General features: G+C 45.8%; 1 pseudogene; it reads right to left on the bottom strand.

Annotated features, from left to right (window-relative positions):
- Window positions 1-446: 446 nt before the first annotated feature.
- Window positions 447-8,454, bottom strand: LOC149427690 (uncharacterized; annotated as a pseudogene).
- Between the last annotated feature and the right edge of the window lie 7,773 nt (window positions 8,455-16,227).

Raw genomic sequence — 16,227 nt, forward strand, 5'->3', positions numbered from 1 at the left:
ATCAGGCTCTTCTTGGCCACCAAAAGGCTAGTAGGATCAGTCTGCAACTGGACTGGCTCAACTTCTGTAGCACTCGGAAATCAATGCCAAAGGGGGGGAATACATATGCCAGTCCGAAGCCCCATTCCTGTGCTAATGCGTACAGACCCTTAGACCCTTGTTCCCAGGCCATGGAAAAATAATGCCTCACTTTCCTGTTTTTCCTGCAGGCAAAAAGGTTTATTTTTGGGTTACCAAAAACCTGACTTAACTGAAAAAAGATCTTGGGATTGAGTTCCCACTCTCCCTGGTGGATTAACTGTCAGCTGAGAAAGTTTGCTTTCATGTTGTCCGTGCCTTTTAAATGGACCACAGATACTGAAAGGACTCTGCTTTCTGCCCAAGCTAGAATCTCCTGAGCAAGGTCCTGGAGTTTCAGGATCTGGTACCCCGATGATTCAGGTATGCTACTGTCGACGTATTGTCCAACAGAATTTGGACTTCCCGCGTTCCTGTCCTTGAATGATTTCAAGGCCTAACCTACTGCCAACAACCTTTTGTAACTGGAGGAGGTTCCCCTTAGCTGTGGCTCCCACGGGCCCTGAGCTTGTCAGTACTCTAGATGAGCTCCCCAGCTGGCTTGCATCCTTGATTCTGGGGCTTGATCCACCAAATTTGGTATTCTGCGGGACGGACATCCTCTCATCCAGCAAACCCATCTTCCTCTCCCACGAGGATAGAAGGAAGGCCTTAACCCACACTGCCCTCCAGGCTGAGTTTACCAAAGCTGCCGTCTTAGCTGGTGTCTAGACCATCTCTACTGCAGCATCCGCTAAATAGGTGAGTGCCTTACTGGGCATTTCGAGGGACTCTAACACCTCTTCCATCTGGGCTTCCCCCTTTTCCTTGGAACCCCGGGAGACATGTTTAAGTACTCTATGCATTCTAGCGTCCGTATTCCTAGCAATGCAGGTGGATGCCAAGGCAGGGGCCATAGTAGCTGCTTTAGCTTCCCAGGCTCTATGCAACAGAGACTCAGACCTACTGTCCATCTGATCCTTGATGTTACCCAAATCCTCAAAGGACAGGTCTGACTTTTTGGACACTTGCAATAGCACCGCGTCCAATCTGGGAGTCTTGAAGAATTTCTCTTTCTCCTCCTCCTCAAAGGAGTAGCATCTTTTCCAGGTTTTTAGTTTTAAGACTCTCCTCTTAGGATCCTTCTATTCTCTCAAAATAATATCTTTGAGAGTCTGGTGATGGGTAGTACCCTGGTTTCTGGCTTCACGAATCCTCTATACATCCTGTCCTGAGCTGAGGCCTGCGTAGGTGGGTCAGGGATGTCCTCTGAGGCGTAAATAGGGAGCCCTTCCATCTCATCTGTCGCAAAAAGGTGTCTACCTGGCTAAGATTCCTCACTGGCCTGGCTATCACCCTCCAATTTATCCCCCACGTCCAAGGAGCTCTGGTCTGAAACCTCAGCCTCCTCCAAGTCTTCCTCCTCTGTTGCCTGCAAGGATGAGGGGCCAACACCCCCCCCCCCCCGGTTCCCCTACCCAAATTCCCTCCCCAGGGGACTGCTTACCCATCTCTCTCTCTGATTTGAAGGATTGTAAGGTGGCCAAAATCTCTGTTTGTACCGACAGAAAATCTTTCATAACTGCCAAGGTTTCTTTCCCTGACAACTTGTGGATACACTTGTAACAGAAGGGTCTGGCATGGTCTTGTGGAACCTTATCATTGCAATAAACACACCGTTTGGAGCGCGGGAGGGTGGCTTTCTCCTTAGGTGTTTTGTGGGTGCTCTCTTGGGCGGTTCCATATGGCTCTAGGGAGAGAAAAATAAGAGGCCCATTTAAATGGCATTCCCCCAGGCACACCTGTAGGGAAGTGGGTAAGGCTCCTTCCTCCCTTCCTCTCCCCCACCAGCTGAGTCACACTTACCACCCATGACCTTCTCACTGGCTGCAGCCACTGCCTTTTCCTCCATCACAGCAGGGCTTCTTTTGGGACTGCGTTGCCTTCGCCAGGCCCTGGATCCATTTCCAGGGGTAAATTCCTGAGGCTCCTCACCTGCCTCAGCAAGAAGGAGAGAGAGATAGAGAAGCCAATGGGCACTGCCATCTTTAGGGCCGAAGTCCTGCTCCCGTCGAAAGTAACCAAGAGCGAGTATGGAATGCATCCCCACTCCTACTTCCGGTCCTGCCCTCTTCAGAGACTCAGTGAGCTCAACCAGCAACGGATCCCCTCTGCCCACGCTGGGATCCATGGCCACCCTGTCCTCTGGGCTCAGCTACTGGACGCTGCTCCAGCAATGCCAGTCACACCCTGTACCCGCCAGAGGGAGAGAGAGCTTGTGGCCCGGTCCTCTCCTCTACAGACCTCACCTAAAGAGAGAGAAGAAGGATGCTCGTCCCGGGAATGACAGGCACTCCTCCCCAGCGCCTAGAAAGTTTCCTGCATTGGGAAACCCCTGGAGTGGGTAAGCCCTCTCAGGCTCAGCTGTTCACCCTGCCAAGGGAGACCCTCCGGCCCCAGGCCTTCGGTCAGAAAAAATAACAAACGTTTCACTGTAGGGAAACACAATCAAAAACTAAGGAGGGGAGGAAAGGGCGGGGAATTTAAACTCTGTCAATGTTTGATTGGGTTTCCTATCAGGTGAAACTAGTCATCTCTCAGGTGTGCCATCCCGAAAGATGACTGGAGAAAGTTGTCCTTCCTATGTCCCTCTTGTGGAGTTAGCCCATCAGATGTGGCCCAGTTTTAAAATGTTACATCAAGGTGATATTTGGCATCAGGAAGTCGGAGCACTTGTTTGTCATTCCAGGTGGAGCGTGTAATTATTTCACAGCTTCCAACAAGATTATTGCCTCTTGGTTGGTGAAGCTCATCTCCTTGGCCCACTAAAGTAAATGGCAAGGAAGGCGCCTCTAAGTGCAGTATGCAGAAGTTTATTGAGTAGTAAAGATTAAAAGCACTTACAAGATAGCAGTCAGGTCTGAGCAAGGAGTGTCTGCACATGCTCCGAAACGCATTACTGCCTCCATGATGTCATGTCCGGAATGTGTGTTCCACGGCGGCCATCTTGCCTGTGCGTTCCACCACACTCACCACAGCTGGTCGGCTCAGAGTGTCTCCCTGGCATTATACCTGATGAGCTTTTATGTGATTGCTATCTTGTAAGTGCTTTTAACCTTTACTACTCAATAAACTGCTGCATACTGCACTTAGAGGCGCCTTCCATGCTATTTACTTCACTAGAGTTTGCTTCCACTCTCGAAGAGCTGCTCCAGTGCACAGTGTGCTCCCATGTCATCTGGTCTCCCTTCCCTCCACTGTATGCCCAAGATCCTTTTCTCCTAGAGGTCATACCTTTGCAGAGCACCCTACGAAGACCGTTATCGCCTTGGCCTACAAGTTGCAAGGGTTGGCTGTGCCAGGGGGATCACATCACTGTCCACCCAAAAGGTCTCAACCTTGTGAGCGGCAGCAGGCTGAGTGTTCCCAGACACTACCTGCAAGGCAGCTACGTGGGGGTCAATCAATATATATACACATTCATGGCTCATTACTGTATAGAAGCATCTTAATGACAGTTACATTTTGCAGAGGCATCCTGGCTTCTGTCTTTAGTCAGAATGGAGACCTTAGATTGTACGCCCCTTGAGGGTTAGGGACTGATGTGAATGTACAATATATATGTAAAGTGCTGCGTAAATTGACAGCATTATATAAGTACCTGAAATAAATAAATAAGTATGTTGCATTATCCCTTCCCTGTGTGGCTAGTTAGTTCCCAGATGTGCTGACATGGAGCTGTCAGGAAAATGGAAAATAACAGATATTTACCGTAATTTTCCTTTCCTGGTGAGCTCCATGTCAGCACGATTCCCACCCAGCTTGGTAGGACTAGTTACAGAACATTGAGGATGCAGGTGGGCTCAAATTTATGAGTTAAGTCCTGAAAACATGGGGGGGCCCTTACCCAGCTGTGCTGCCTTGGATATCGTCAGGAAAGGAAAATTGCAGTATCTGTTTTTCTTAAATAACAATTTGGTTATCCTTTCATTATAATTTCTTCTTATTAATTCATATTTATTCATTTCTCAAGTTTGAGCCCTTCCCTTATATATACATATTTATGGTGCATGGTAACTATTATCTTTTATTATACATCATGCATAAGCACCCTGCTCATGATCTTTCTACCCAAAATGTATAGTTATATTTTGTATTTTGTTCTATTTTTACTTTTTTCATATATTGTCATTTTTTCATGTCTTTTGCTGTTTTCCTCTCACCTGCAAGTAACATCCGGGACACCTGATGAACAATGGACTAATTAATTTCATTGATGGAGCCATGTGCAGTGGGAGGAGTTTTTACAGAGATTGTCTTTGTATTTAAATTGCAATGACCACAACTTATAGTCCTTCATATGTGATTTTATCCGTGCATATATGACTGTGCCGAACAGGTGCTCTTTATTCCTTGTGTCCAAATATATTCCTATAGGTGCTCCTCCACTAGAGACATACATATATACTCTCACCTTTTTGTATGACCCAAATTGCATAGGTCAAATAGCGTCTTTCTCTTTTAACCTGGGTAGGTGTAATGTATCGTTAGCTGCACTCTCCTCCTCACTCTGCTGCAGATGGTCTCGTCTCCTCTTTATCCCACAAATCCTCCGCATATGAAAACAGAAACGCTTGCCATAGTGTAGTACTTAAATATTGTATAATTTATTTAAAAAAACAAAGTGCATGCACATTTAAAAGTGTCCTGCTGGGACCCCACAGTAAAAATGTCTGTCACAATATAATTCCAATGCAGTTGGAGTGGAACTCCTGAGGAAGTAACGTGACGTAACGCGTAGGGTGGGCCGATGACATCAAGCTTCTAAACCAGAGGTTTATGAGCCGCCATCTTGGAAATTCCTGAATGCATTGGAATTATATTGTGACAGGCGTTTTTACTGGAAAATGGAAGATTGGAACTGGTACTTTTCTCCAGTCATCTTCCAGGACGGCACACCTGAGACAATAAGCAAGGAACTCAGGCCTACCTTAGGGCAGTACTACTGCCTGTAATATCTTCCTGCCCAATACCAGGTCCTGAGGTGACAACTGCTCTAATCTGTAGTGTCTCAAGAAGGTGCCCGGGCTTGTCCATGTGGCTGCTCGGCAGACCTGTTCGATCGTTGCTACGGCCCTCTCTGCCCAAGAGGTCGCCATTGATCTAGTGGAGTGAGCTCTCAGGTGTAAAGGAACTGAGACCCTTGATTGTTCATAAACTAAGGAAATCGCTTGTCTAATCCATCTGGCTATTGGCAGTTTAGAAGCTTGCAGACCCTTCCTTGGATTGCTAAACAAAATCAAAAGGTGACTCGACTTCCTGAAGTCACTTATTCTATCTAAATATGTCAACAAACACATTCTGACATCTAAAAAATGAAAACTATTTTCCTTTCATTCTTAGGGTTTTGGCAAAATGACGGTAGGACAATCTCTTGTGTCCTGCGAATACGCGATGCCACCTTGGGCAAATAAAGGGGATCCTGCCTAATCACTACCCTGTCCTCTAATACTACCAGGAAGGGTTCCTTGATCGACAAGCTCTGAAGGTCACCTATCTTCCTTGTCGTAGTGATGGCTAACAGGAAGGCTAACTTAAACGATAACAACCTAACTGAAATCTGTGCCACTGGCTCAAATGGTGGCTTGGTTAACGCCTCTAACACCAAGGTTAGGTCCCAAGCCGGAAATATGAATCTTTATAGGAGTTATTCTTTCCCTGGCCCCCAGAAACCTCTTAACTAGGGGCTCCAACGCAAGTCTCTGGTCTAAATAATCCAATAAAATAAACCAATAAGGCTGCGACTTGCACCTTTAGGGTGTTTACCGCTACATCTTTATCCACCCCTGCCTGGAGGAAGTCTAAAATCACAGGGACCATGGGAAGAGAGACCCCCTTTTTTGATACCAACTAGAAAATACCTCCATACCTTGGCATATATCTTCCTAGTCACTTGTCTCATACTGAGAAGAAGAGTGTCGGATCACCTTCTCAGAACACCCCCATCTCCTGATGATCTCTCTTTCAAGAGCCAAGCCATTAAGCGAAAAAGCTCCGGATTGGGGTGCAGTGTTGGCCCCTGCAAGAGGAGATCCTTCCTGACTTGAAGACGCTGTGGGGTGTCATGGACCACCTCTTCAAGGTGGCGAATCAGGCTCTTCTTGGCCACCAAAAGGCTAGTAGGATCAGTCTGCAACTGGACTGGCTCAACTTCTGTAGCACTCGGAAATCAATGCCAAAGGGGGGGAATACATATGCCAGTCCGAAGCCCCATTCCTGTGCTAATGCGTACAGACCCTTAGACCCTTGTTCCCAGGCCATGGAAAAATAATGCCTCACTTTCCTGTTTTTCCTGCAGGCAAAAAGGTTTATTTTTGGGTTACCAAAAACCTGACTTAACTGAAAAAAGATCTTGGGATTGAGTTCCCACTCTCCCTGGTGGATTAACTGTCAGCTGAGAAAGTTTGCTTTCATGTTGTCCGTGCCTTTTAAATGGACCACAGATACTGAAAGGACTCTGCTTTCTGCCCAAGCTAGAATCTCCTGAGCAAGGTCCTGGAGTTTCAGGATCTGGTACCCCGATGATTCAGGTATGCTACTGTCGACGTATTGTCCAACAGAATTTGGACTTCCCGCGTTCCTGTCCTTGAATGATTTCAAGGCCTAACCTACTGCCAACAACCTTTTGTAACTGGAGGAGGTTCCCCTTAGCTGTGGCTCCCACGGGCCCTGAGCTTGTCAGTACTCTAGATGAGCTCCCCAGCTGGCTTGCATCCTTGATTCTGGGGCTTGATCCACCAAATTTGGTATTCTGCGGGACGGACATCCTCTCATCCAGCAAACCCATCTTCCTCTCCCACGAGGATAGAAGGAAGGCCTTAACCCACACTGCCCTCCAGGCTGAGTTTACCAAAGCTGCCGTCTTAGCTGGTGTCTAGACCATCTCTACTGCAGCATCCGCTAAATAGGTGAGTGCCTTACTGGGCATTTCGAGGGACTCTAACACCTCTTCCATCTGGGCTTCCCCCTTTTCCTTGGAACCCCGGGAGACATGTTTAAGTACTCTATGCATTCTAGCGTCCGTATTCCTAGCAATGCAGGTGGATGCCAAGGCAGGGGCCATAGTAGCTGCTTTAGCTTCCCAGGCTCTATGCAACAGAGACTCAGACCTACTGTCCATCTGATCCTTGATGTTACCCAAATCCTCAAAGGACAGGTCTGACTTTTTGGACACTTGCAATAGCACCGCGTCCAATCTGGGAGTCTTGAAGAATTTCTCTTTCTCCTCCTCCTCAAAGGAGTAGCATCTTTTCCAGGTTTTTAGTTTTAAGACTCTCCTCTTAGGATCCTTCTATTCTCTCAAAATAATATCTTTGAGAGTCTGGTGATGGGTAGTACCCTGGTTTCTGGCTTCACGAATCCTCTATACATCCTGTCCTGAGCTGAGGCCTGCGTAGGTGGGTCAGGGATGTCCTCTGAGGCGTAAATAGGGAGCCCTTCCATCTCATCTGTCGCAAAAAGGTGTCTACCTGGCTAAGATTCCTCACTGGCCTGGCTATCACCCTCCAATTTATCCCCCACGTCCAAGGAGCTCTGGTCTGAAACCTCAGCCTCCTCCAAGTCTTCCTCCTCTGTTGCCTGCAAGGATGAGGGGCCAACACCCCCCCCCCCCCGGTTCCCCTACCCAAATTCCCTCCCCAGGGGACTGCTTACCCATCTCTCTCTCTGATTTGAAGGATTGTAAGGTGGCCAAAATCTCTGTTTGTACCGACAGAAAATCTTTCATAACTGCCAAGGTTTCTTTCCCTGACAACTTGTGGATACACTTGTAACAGAAGGGTCTGGCATGGTCTTGTGGAACCTTATCATTGCAATAAACACACCGTTTGGAGCACGGGAGGGTGGCTTTCTCCTTAGGTGTTTTGTGGGTGCTCTCTTGGGCGGTTCCATATGGCTCTAGGGAGAGAAAAATAAGAGGCCCATTTAAATGGCATTCCCCCAGGCACACCTGTAGGGAAGTGGGTAAGGCTCCTTCCTCCCTTCCTCTCCCCCACCAGCTGAGTCACACTTACCACCCATGACCTTCTCACTGGCTGCAGCCACTGCCTTTTCCTCCATCACAGCAGGGCTTCTTTTGGGACTGCGTTGCCTTCGCCAGGCCCTGGATCCATTTCCAGGGGTAAATTCCTGAGGCTCCTCACCTGCCTCAGCAAGAAGGAGAGAGAGATAGAGAAGCCAATGGGCACTGCCATCTTTAGGGCCGAAGTCCTGCTCCCGTCGAAAGTAACCAAGAGCGAGTATGGAATGCATCCCCACTCCTACTTCCGGTCCTGCCCTCTTCAGAGACTCAGTGAGCTCAACCAGCGACGGATCCCCTCTGCCCACGCTGGGATCCATGGCCACCCTGTCCTCTGGGCTCAGCTACTGGACGCTGCTCCAGCAATGCCAGTCACACCCTGTACCCGCCAGAGGGAGAGAGAGCTTGTGGCCCGGTCCTCTCCTCTACAGACCTCACCTAAAGAGAGAGAAGAAGGATGCTCGTCCCGGGAATGACAGGCACTCCTCCCCAGCGCCTAGAAAGTTTCCTGCATTGGGAAACCCCTGGAGTGGGTAAGCCCTCTCAGGCTCAGCTGTTCACCCTGCCAAGGGAGACCCTCCGGCCCCAGGCCTTCGGTCAGAAAAAATAACAAACGTTTCACTGTAGGGAAACACAATCAAAAACTAAGGAGGGGAGGAAAGGGCGGGGAATTTAAACTCTGTCAATGTTTGATTGGGTTTCCTATCAGGTGAAACTAGTCATCTCTCAGGTGTGCCATCCCGAAAGATGACTGGAGAAAGTTGTCCTTCCTATGTCCCTCTTGTGGAGTTAGCCCATCAGATGTGGCCCAGTTTTAAAATGTTACATCAAGGTGATATTTGGCATCAGGAAGTCGGAGCACTTGTTTGTCATTCCAGGTGGAGCGTGTAATTATTTCACAGCTTCCAACAAGATTATTGCCTCTTGGTTGGTGAAGCTCATCTCCTTGGCCCACTAAAGTAAATGGCAAGGAAGGCGCCTCTAAGTGCAGTATGCAGAAGTTTATTGAGTAGTAAAGATTAAAAGCACTTACAAGATAGCAGTCAGGTCTGAGCAAGGAGTGTCTGCACATGCTCCGAAACGCATTACTGCCTCCATGATGTCATGTCCGGAATGTGTGTTCCACGGCGGCCATCTTGCCTGTGCGTTCCACCACACTCACCACAGCTGGTCGGCTCAGAGTGTCTCCCTGGCATTATACCTGATGAGCTTTTATGTGATTGCTATCTTGTAAGTGCTTTTAACCTTTACTACTCAATAAACTGCTGCATACTGCACTTAGAGGCGCCTTCCATGCTATTTACTTCACTAGAGTTTGCTTCCACTCTCGAAGAGCTGCTCCAGTGCACAGTGTGCTCCCATGTCATCTGGTCTCCCTTCCCTCCACTGTATGCCCAAGATCCTTTTCTCCTAGAGGTCATACCTTTGCAGAGCACCCTACGAAGACCGTTATCGCCTTGGCCTACAAGTTGCAAGGGTTGGCTGTGCCAGGGGGATCACATCACTGTCCACCCAAAAGGTCTCAACCTTGTGAGCGGCAGCAGGCTGAGTGTTCCCAGACACTACCTGCAAGGCAGCTACGTGGGGGTCAATCAATATATATACACATTCATGGCTCATTACTGTATAGAAGCATCTTAATGACAGTTACATTTTGCAGAGGCATCCTGGCTTCTGTCTTTAGTCAGAATGGAGACCTTAGATTGTACGCCCCTTGAGGGTTAGGGACTGATGTGAATGTACAATATATATGTAAAGTGCTGCGTAAATTGACAGCATTATATAAGTACCTGAAATAAATAAATAAGTATGTTGCATTATCCCTTCCCTGTGTGGCTAGTTAGTTCCCAGATGTGCTGACATGGAGCTGTCAGGAAAATGGAAAATAACAGATATTTACCGTAATTTTCCTTTCCTGGTGAGCTCCATGTCAGCACGATTCCCACCCAGCTTGGTAGGACTAGTTACAGAACATTGAGGATGCAGGTGGGCTCAAATTTATGAGTTAAGTCCTGAAAACATGGGGGGGCCCTTACCCAGCTGTGCTGCCTTGGATATCGTCAGGAAAGGAAAATTGCAGTATCTGTTTTTCTTAAATAACAATTTGGTTATCCTTTCATTATAATTTCTTCTTATTAATTCATATTTATTCATTTCTCAAGTTTGAGCCCTTCCCTTATATATACATATTTATGGTGCATGGTAACTATTATCTTTTATTATACATCATGCATAAGCACCCTGCTCATGATCTTTCTACCCAAAATGTATAGTTATATTTTGTATTTTGTTCTATTTTTACTTTTTTCATATATTGTCATTTTTTCATGTCTTTTGCTGTTTTCCTCTCACCTGCAAGTAACATCCGGGACACCTGATGAACAATGGACTAATTAATTTCATTGATGGAGCCATGTGCAGTGGGAGGAGTTTTTACAGAGATTGTCTTTGTATTTAAATATGTTTGTTCAGAGTTTTTTTATGGTTGTGAATAAGGTTTTTTACCAAAAAGCGAAAGATGCTGTTACTCGCACACTGTACCCTTTATTAATAAAGTACTTTTATCGGGAGAACAATTTGCCTGCTCTTCACTTTATACACTCATGCTGGCTAAAGTGCCAGGAAAACTCTGTGAGCTTTGGAGCACCATTGGTCTGCCTCCAGTGGAAATCAACCTAGTCATACATCTTAATTTGTAAAATTGTGTTGCATTCAACTTCTGTGTCTTATTGAAGAGTTAAGCTACCTGTGGATGGTGCCAGGTCAGCAGATGACCATACTGTCTGGACAGACTGGCCTTGATTCACTAAGATGTGATTGTACTAGCAGAGACTGACCATTCAGGCAGACTCAGTTCAATCAATCAGTCGTCTGAGCAGCGTCTAGCAAGCTCATTAACGAGCGTCTACTGTCTACTTTGCTATTAGTAAATGTGGTATCCCGTCTGGCACATTTTTAGGTGCAATACCGGATATGTTCACTAGATGGCGCACAAGCGCGGGCTTTATTAATATTGGCGTTTTTCTGATAGCAAAAGAGAATCTTTAGAATGTAATAAATAGTACACCTGTATTAGAATTTTCTATTTTTTTTTATTTATTTTTTTTGCTGTTTCTCCAAAATGATCAGGAAACGAATGCATTTACTAATGAATGTCATACATTCTGTATTCAAATGTTAAACATTTTCACACTTATATCTCAAATAATTTATATACTTCTAATTTACACGTAACTATTCTATGTTAAAGACAAGTGCAGCGCTATAAATGCATGTGATCAATAATGAACGCATGTAAAAACCAAAAAGTGCAAAGAATTGCAACAATGATGTAAAATTGTAAATGGTGCTAAAATAAGTTCATAGAATCATTCCTGAATAATGGAATGTCCTTCGTGTCAGAGTACCAACTCAGAGAGTGCCTATGAATGGCACGTGTGGTCTCTCCGTGATGGACAGTAGTGCATGAACTCGTGAAAGGTAAACCACCCTTGGGACTGGTCTACACTCACCAGAACAAAAGTATTAATGTGCATGGGTTATACACATCACACATCTGGGGGTGCAGCGGTATGCTGGCAGTTATGGGTTAGTCATCCAGCTCCATCCATCCATCCATCCATCCATCAGGGTGGGTGCCCAAATGGTCCTGGGGAGGAATTAGCTCAGCCACAGGAGCCAGAAAGGTGCTTTATTATTATTATTATACAGTATTTATAAAGCGCCAATAGTTCGCTCAGCGCTGTACATTACAAAGGGGGACAGAACATGTGACAGAACAATACCAATACAATGCAAAACATGAGGGGATCGAGGGCCCTGCTCTTTCCAGCTTACAATCTAGAAGGGATGGGATAGTGGTACAGGAGGAGTTGCGGAGGTGGAGTCTGCATGAGTTTGTTAAAGATTGGACTTGGGGCTGGAAGGATAGGTTGGAGTCCAGAATGACACCAAGTACTCTGGCCTGCAGAGCGGGTTTGATATTGGCGTTGTTGGATGTGATGTAGAAGTCAATGGGGGGTGGGGTTCGGGCTGGGGGGAAGACAAGGAGCTCGGTTTTGGAGAGATTCAGTTTAAGGAAGTGGCCACTCTCCTCGCCAGTACTTCTTCGCCTGGCTGCTGAAGAGGCGGATGTCTCCCCCCGTTCCTGACCGCCCTCTGTTAGCTTTTCCTCACTGTACAGTGGGGCTGAGCCCACAGCATGCGATACTTCGCTTGGTGAGGGAACAGCAAAGGACAGGGGCAGGTAGAGGACACGTGATTTCAGTGGGCTTGCTCCCGGGCCATGCCAACTAACGGTTGTGTCTGACGTACACACCGACCGTTGGCTGTAGGTGTCAGAGGTTACCTGGGAAGAGGAAGACGACCGAGCCAACCAATCGATGACAGCAGGGTTGTCGGTGGAGACACGACCGCTGGATGACACCGGGAGCACTGGCCTCTGGCTGCGACTAGTGCTGCCTCAACCCCTTCCTCTGCTGCCACGTCTGCTCACTCCTAAAACATTGCCTCCTCTGCCACTCCTCTGCGTGTTGTCTGACATACTCTTTAATTCAACGATTCTGTGTCCCTGAGTAACAATTCTGTGTCCCTGAGTAACAATTCTGTGTCCCTCTGTAACAATTCTGTGTCCCTCAGTAACAATTCTGTGTCTGTCCCTGAGTAACAATTCTGTGTCCCTGAGTAACAATTCTGTGTCCCTCAGTAACAATTCTGTGTCCCTCAGTAACAATGCTGTGTCCCTGAGTAACAATTCTGTGTCCCTCAGTAACAATTCTGTGTCTGTCCCTGAGTAACAATTCTGTGTCCCTGAGTAACAATTCTGTGTCCCTGAGTAACAATTCTGTGTCCCTCAGTAACAATTCTGTGTCTGTCCCTGAGTAACAATTCTGTGTCCCTGAGTAACAATTCTGTGTCCCTCAGTAACAATTCTGTGTCCCTCAGTAACAATTCTGTGTCCCTCAGTAACAATTATGTGTCTGTCCCTGAGTAACAATTCTGTGTCCCTCAGTAACAATTCTGTGTCCCTGAGTAACAATTCTGTGTCCCTCAGTAACAATTCTGTGTCCCTCAGTAACAATTCTGTGTCCCTCAGTAAGAATTCTGTGTCTGTCCCTGAGTAACAATTCTGTGTCTGTCCCTGAGTAACAATTCTGTGTCCCTCAGTAACAATTCTGTGTCCCTCAGTAACAATTCTGTGTCCCTCAGTAACAATTCTGTGTCCCTCAGTAACAATTATGTGTCCCTCATTAACAATTATGTGTCTGTCCCTGAGTAACAATTCTGTGTCCCTCAGTAACAATTCTGTGTCCCTCAGTAACAATTCTGTGTCCCTCAGTAACAATTCCGTGTCTGTCCCTGAGTAACAATTCTGTGTCTGTCCCTGAGTAACAATTCTGTGTCCCTGAGTAACAATTCTGTGTCCCTCAGTAACAATTCTGTGTCCCTCAGTAACAATTCTGTGTCTGTCCCTGAGTAACAATTCTGTGTCCCTGAGTAACAATTCTGTGTCCCTCAGTAACAATTCTTTGTCCCTCAGTAACAATTATGTGTCTGTCCCTGAGTAACAATTCTGTGTCCCTCAGTAACAATTCTGTGTCCCTCAGTAACAATTCTGTGTCCCTGAGTAACAATTCTGTGTCCCTCAGTAACAATTCTGTGTCCCTCAGTAACAATTCTGTGTCCCTCAGTAACAATTCTGTGTCTGTCCCTGAGTAACAATTCTGTGTCTGTCCCTGAATAACAATTCTGTGTCCCTGAGTAACAATTCTGTGTCCCTCAGTAACAATTCTGTGTCTGTCCCTGAGTAACAATTCTGTGTCCCTCAGTAACAATTCTGTGTCTGTCCCTGAGTAACAATTCTGTGTCCCTGAGTAACAATTCTGTGTCCCTCAGTAACAATTCTGTGTCCCTCAGTAACAATTATGTATCTGCCCCTGAGTAACAATTCTGTGTCCCTGAGTAACAATTGTGTCCCTGAGTAACAATTCTGTGTCCCTCAGTAACAATTCTGTGTCTGTCCCTGAGTAACAATTCTGTGTCTGTTCCTGAGTAACAATTCTGTGTCTGTCCCTGAGTAACAATTCTGTGTCCCTCAGTAACAATTCTGTGTCCCTCAGTAACAATTCTGTGTCTGTCCCTGAGTAACAATTCTGTGTCTGTCCCTGAGTAACAATTCTGTGTCTGTCCCTGAGTAACAAATCTGTGTCCCTAAGTAACGGTTCTGTGTCCCTAAGTAACGGTTCTGTGTCCCTAAGTAACGATTGTGTGTCCCTAAGTAACGGTTCTGTGTCCCTAAGTAACGGTTCTGTGGCCCTAAGTAACGGTTCTGTGTCCCTAAGTAACGGTTCTGTGGCCCTAAGTAACGGTTCTGTGGCCCTAAGTAACGGTTCTGTGTCCCTAAGTAACGGTTCTGTGGCCCTAAGTAACGGTTCTGTGGCCCTAAGTAACGGTTCTGTGTCCCTAAGTAACGGTTCTGTGTCCCTAAGTAACGATTCTGTGTCCCTAAGTAACGGTTCTGTGTCCCTAAGTAACGATTCTGTGGCCCTAAGTAACGGTTCTGTGGCCCTAAGTAACGATTCTGTGGCCCTAAGTAACGGTTCTGTGTCCCTAAGTAACGGTTCTGTGTCCCTAAGTAACGGATCTGTGTCCCTAAGTAACGGTTCTGTGTCCCTAAGTAACGGTTCTGTGTCCCTAAGTAACGGTTCTGTGTCCCTAAGTAACGGTTCTGTGTCCCTAAGTAACGGATCTGTGTCCCTAAGTAACGGTTCTGTGTCCCTAAGTAACGATTCTGTTACACAGACAGGTCTGCCTCTCTTGAATGACTGGAGGCTAATGGAGAATTCTAAAATGGCCGCAATTTATAGCTCAACCATTACACAGTGCTGGCTGGCTGGCTGCTGATTGGCTAATGCGATCACATGTCATGAATGAATGCATTATGGGTCAGCGCGCCTTGTCTGTGCGCCTTCCCAGAGATCCCCGCTCCGTCGTCACACATGTCGCCGCCATTTTAGGAAAAATTTCCTAATATTCGAAACGAATTCCACTTCGCCAAGTTCGATTCACTCATCTCTAATAGTAGTCATTAAATACCGCCAAAAAAAAGCTCAGGCTCAAAAATGATACGAAACTTATTTGGGTCCATTGCTGCATGACTGAATAATTGTCAGTGAAACTATTACAGTCCTGAAAACTGAAAAATGACCCGGTAATAAAGGGGTAAAACAGGCCGGTACTCAAGTGGTTAATAACATTTCATACTTTTCATTGAATTTCATTGTTCCTTCTCTAAATAATAAAAACTTAACAGCAGTCTTATCCAATCTATACTCCATTGAAAATAATGAAATGTTGTCTTTACACTTTCAGTGCTTTTACTGTGACTTTGAGGATGAATTACTCCAGGTATCTGCAGCTACAGAGGTTACTAGGCAGTTGTGTTAAAGCTCATTTACTGCTTGCTAAAAATGTGTAAATTCTTGAATGTCCATATTTTGGCCATAGGTCTCCTTTAAATAGTATAGTTCTTAGTAAACGTGGTTGTTTGGTCAGACATGGATGTTTTTGTAAACTTTTCAATGTCTCTATGGACTTGTGAAGGTCTACAGATTGTGTTACCTGTGAAATCACAATGTCACCATGGAAATGCAATAAAAAACAAGACACATTAACTGCATAGCATCTATTTCTGTTTATTACACTGCGATCAGCAAGTCCATTTATGATTCCGGCTTACATATAGAGAAGGCAAAATATTGTCAAAATGAAAGCTTTCGGTGGATAACTAAAAATAAAAGCTTTGAGAGCTTTAACGCTCATTGTTCAGGCATTATAACAGATATACAGATGAAAATGGCTATTTGATTTATCATATAATTGCAAATAGACAGTTTCAAGACAACACCAGTCTACTGGTTCCCAGAACAGTAAGCACATTCATCCATTGTGTTCAAGCTGATTCATCATCATCATCATCATCATTTAAAACATACCAGCCATTGGTGCCATGATGAACAGAATAAAACGACTACAATTATGTTAATAATGAATGAAACTAATACAATATTGCTTTATTAATAAGAGAAAATTTA

This window comes from Staurois parvus, unplaced genomic scaffold (assembly GCF_062004578.1).
Source record: "Staurois parvus isolate SC_StPar_1 unplaced genomic scaffold, SC_StPar_1.0 ptg003577l, whole genome shotgun sequence".
NCBI lineage: Eukaryota > Metazoa > Chordata > Amphibia > Anura > Ranidae > Staurois > Staurois parvus.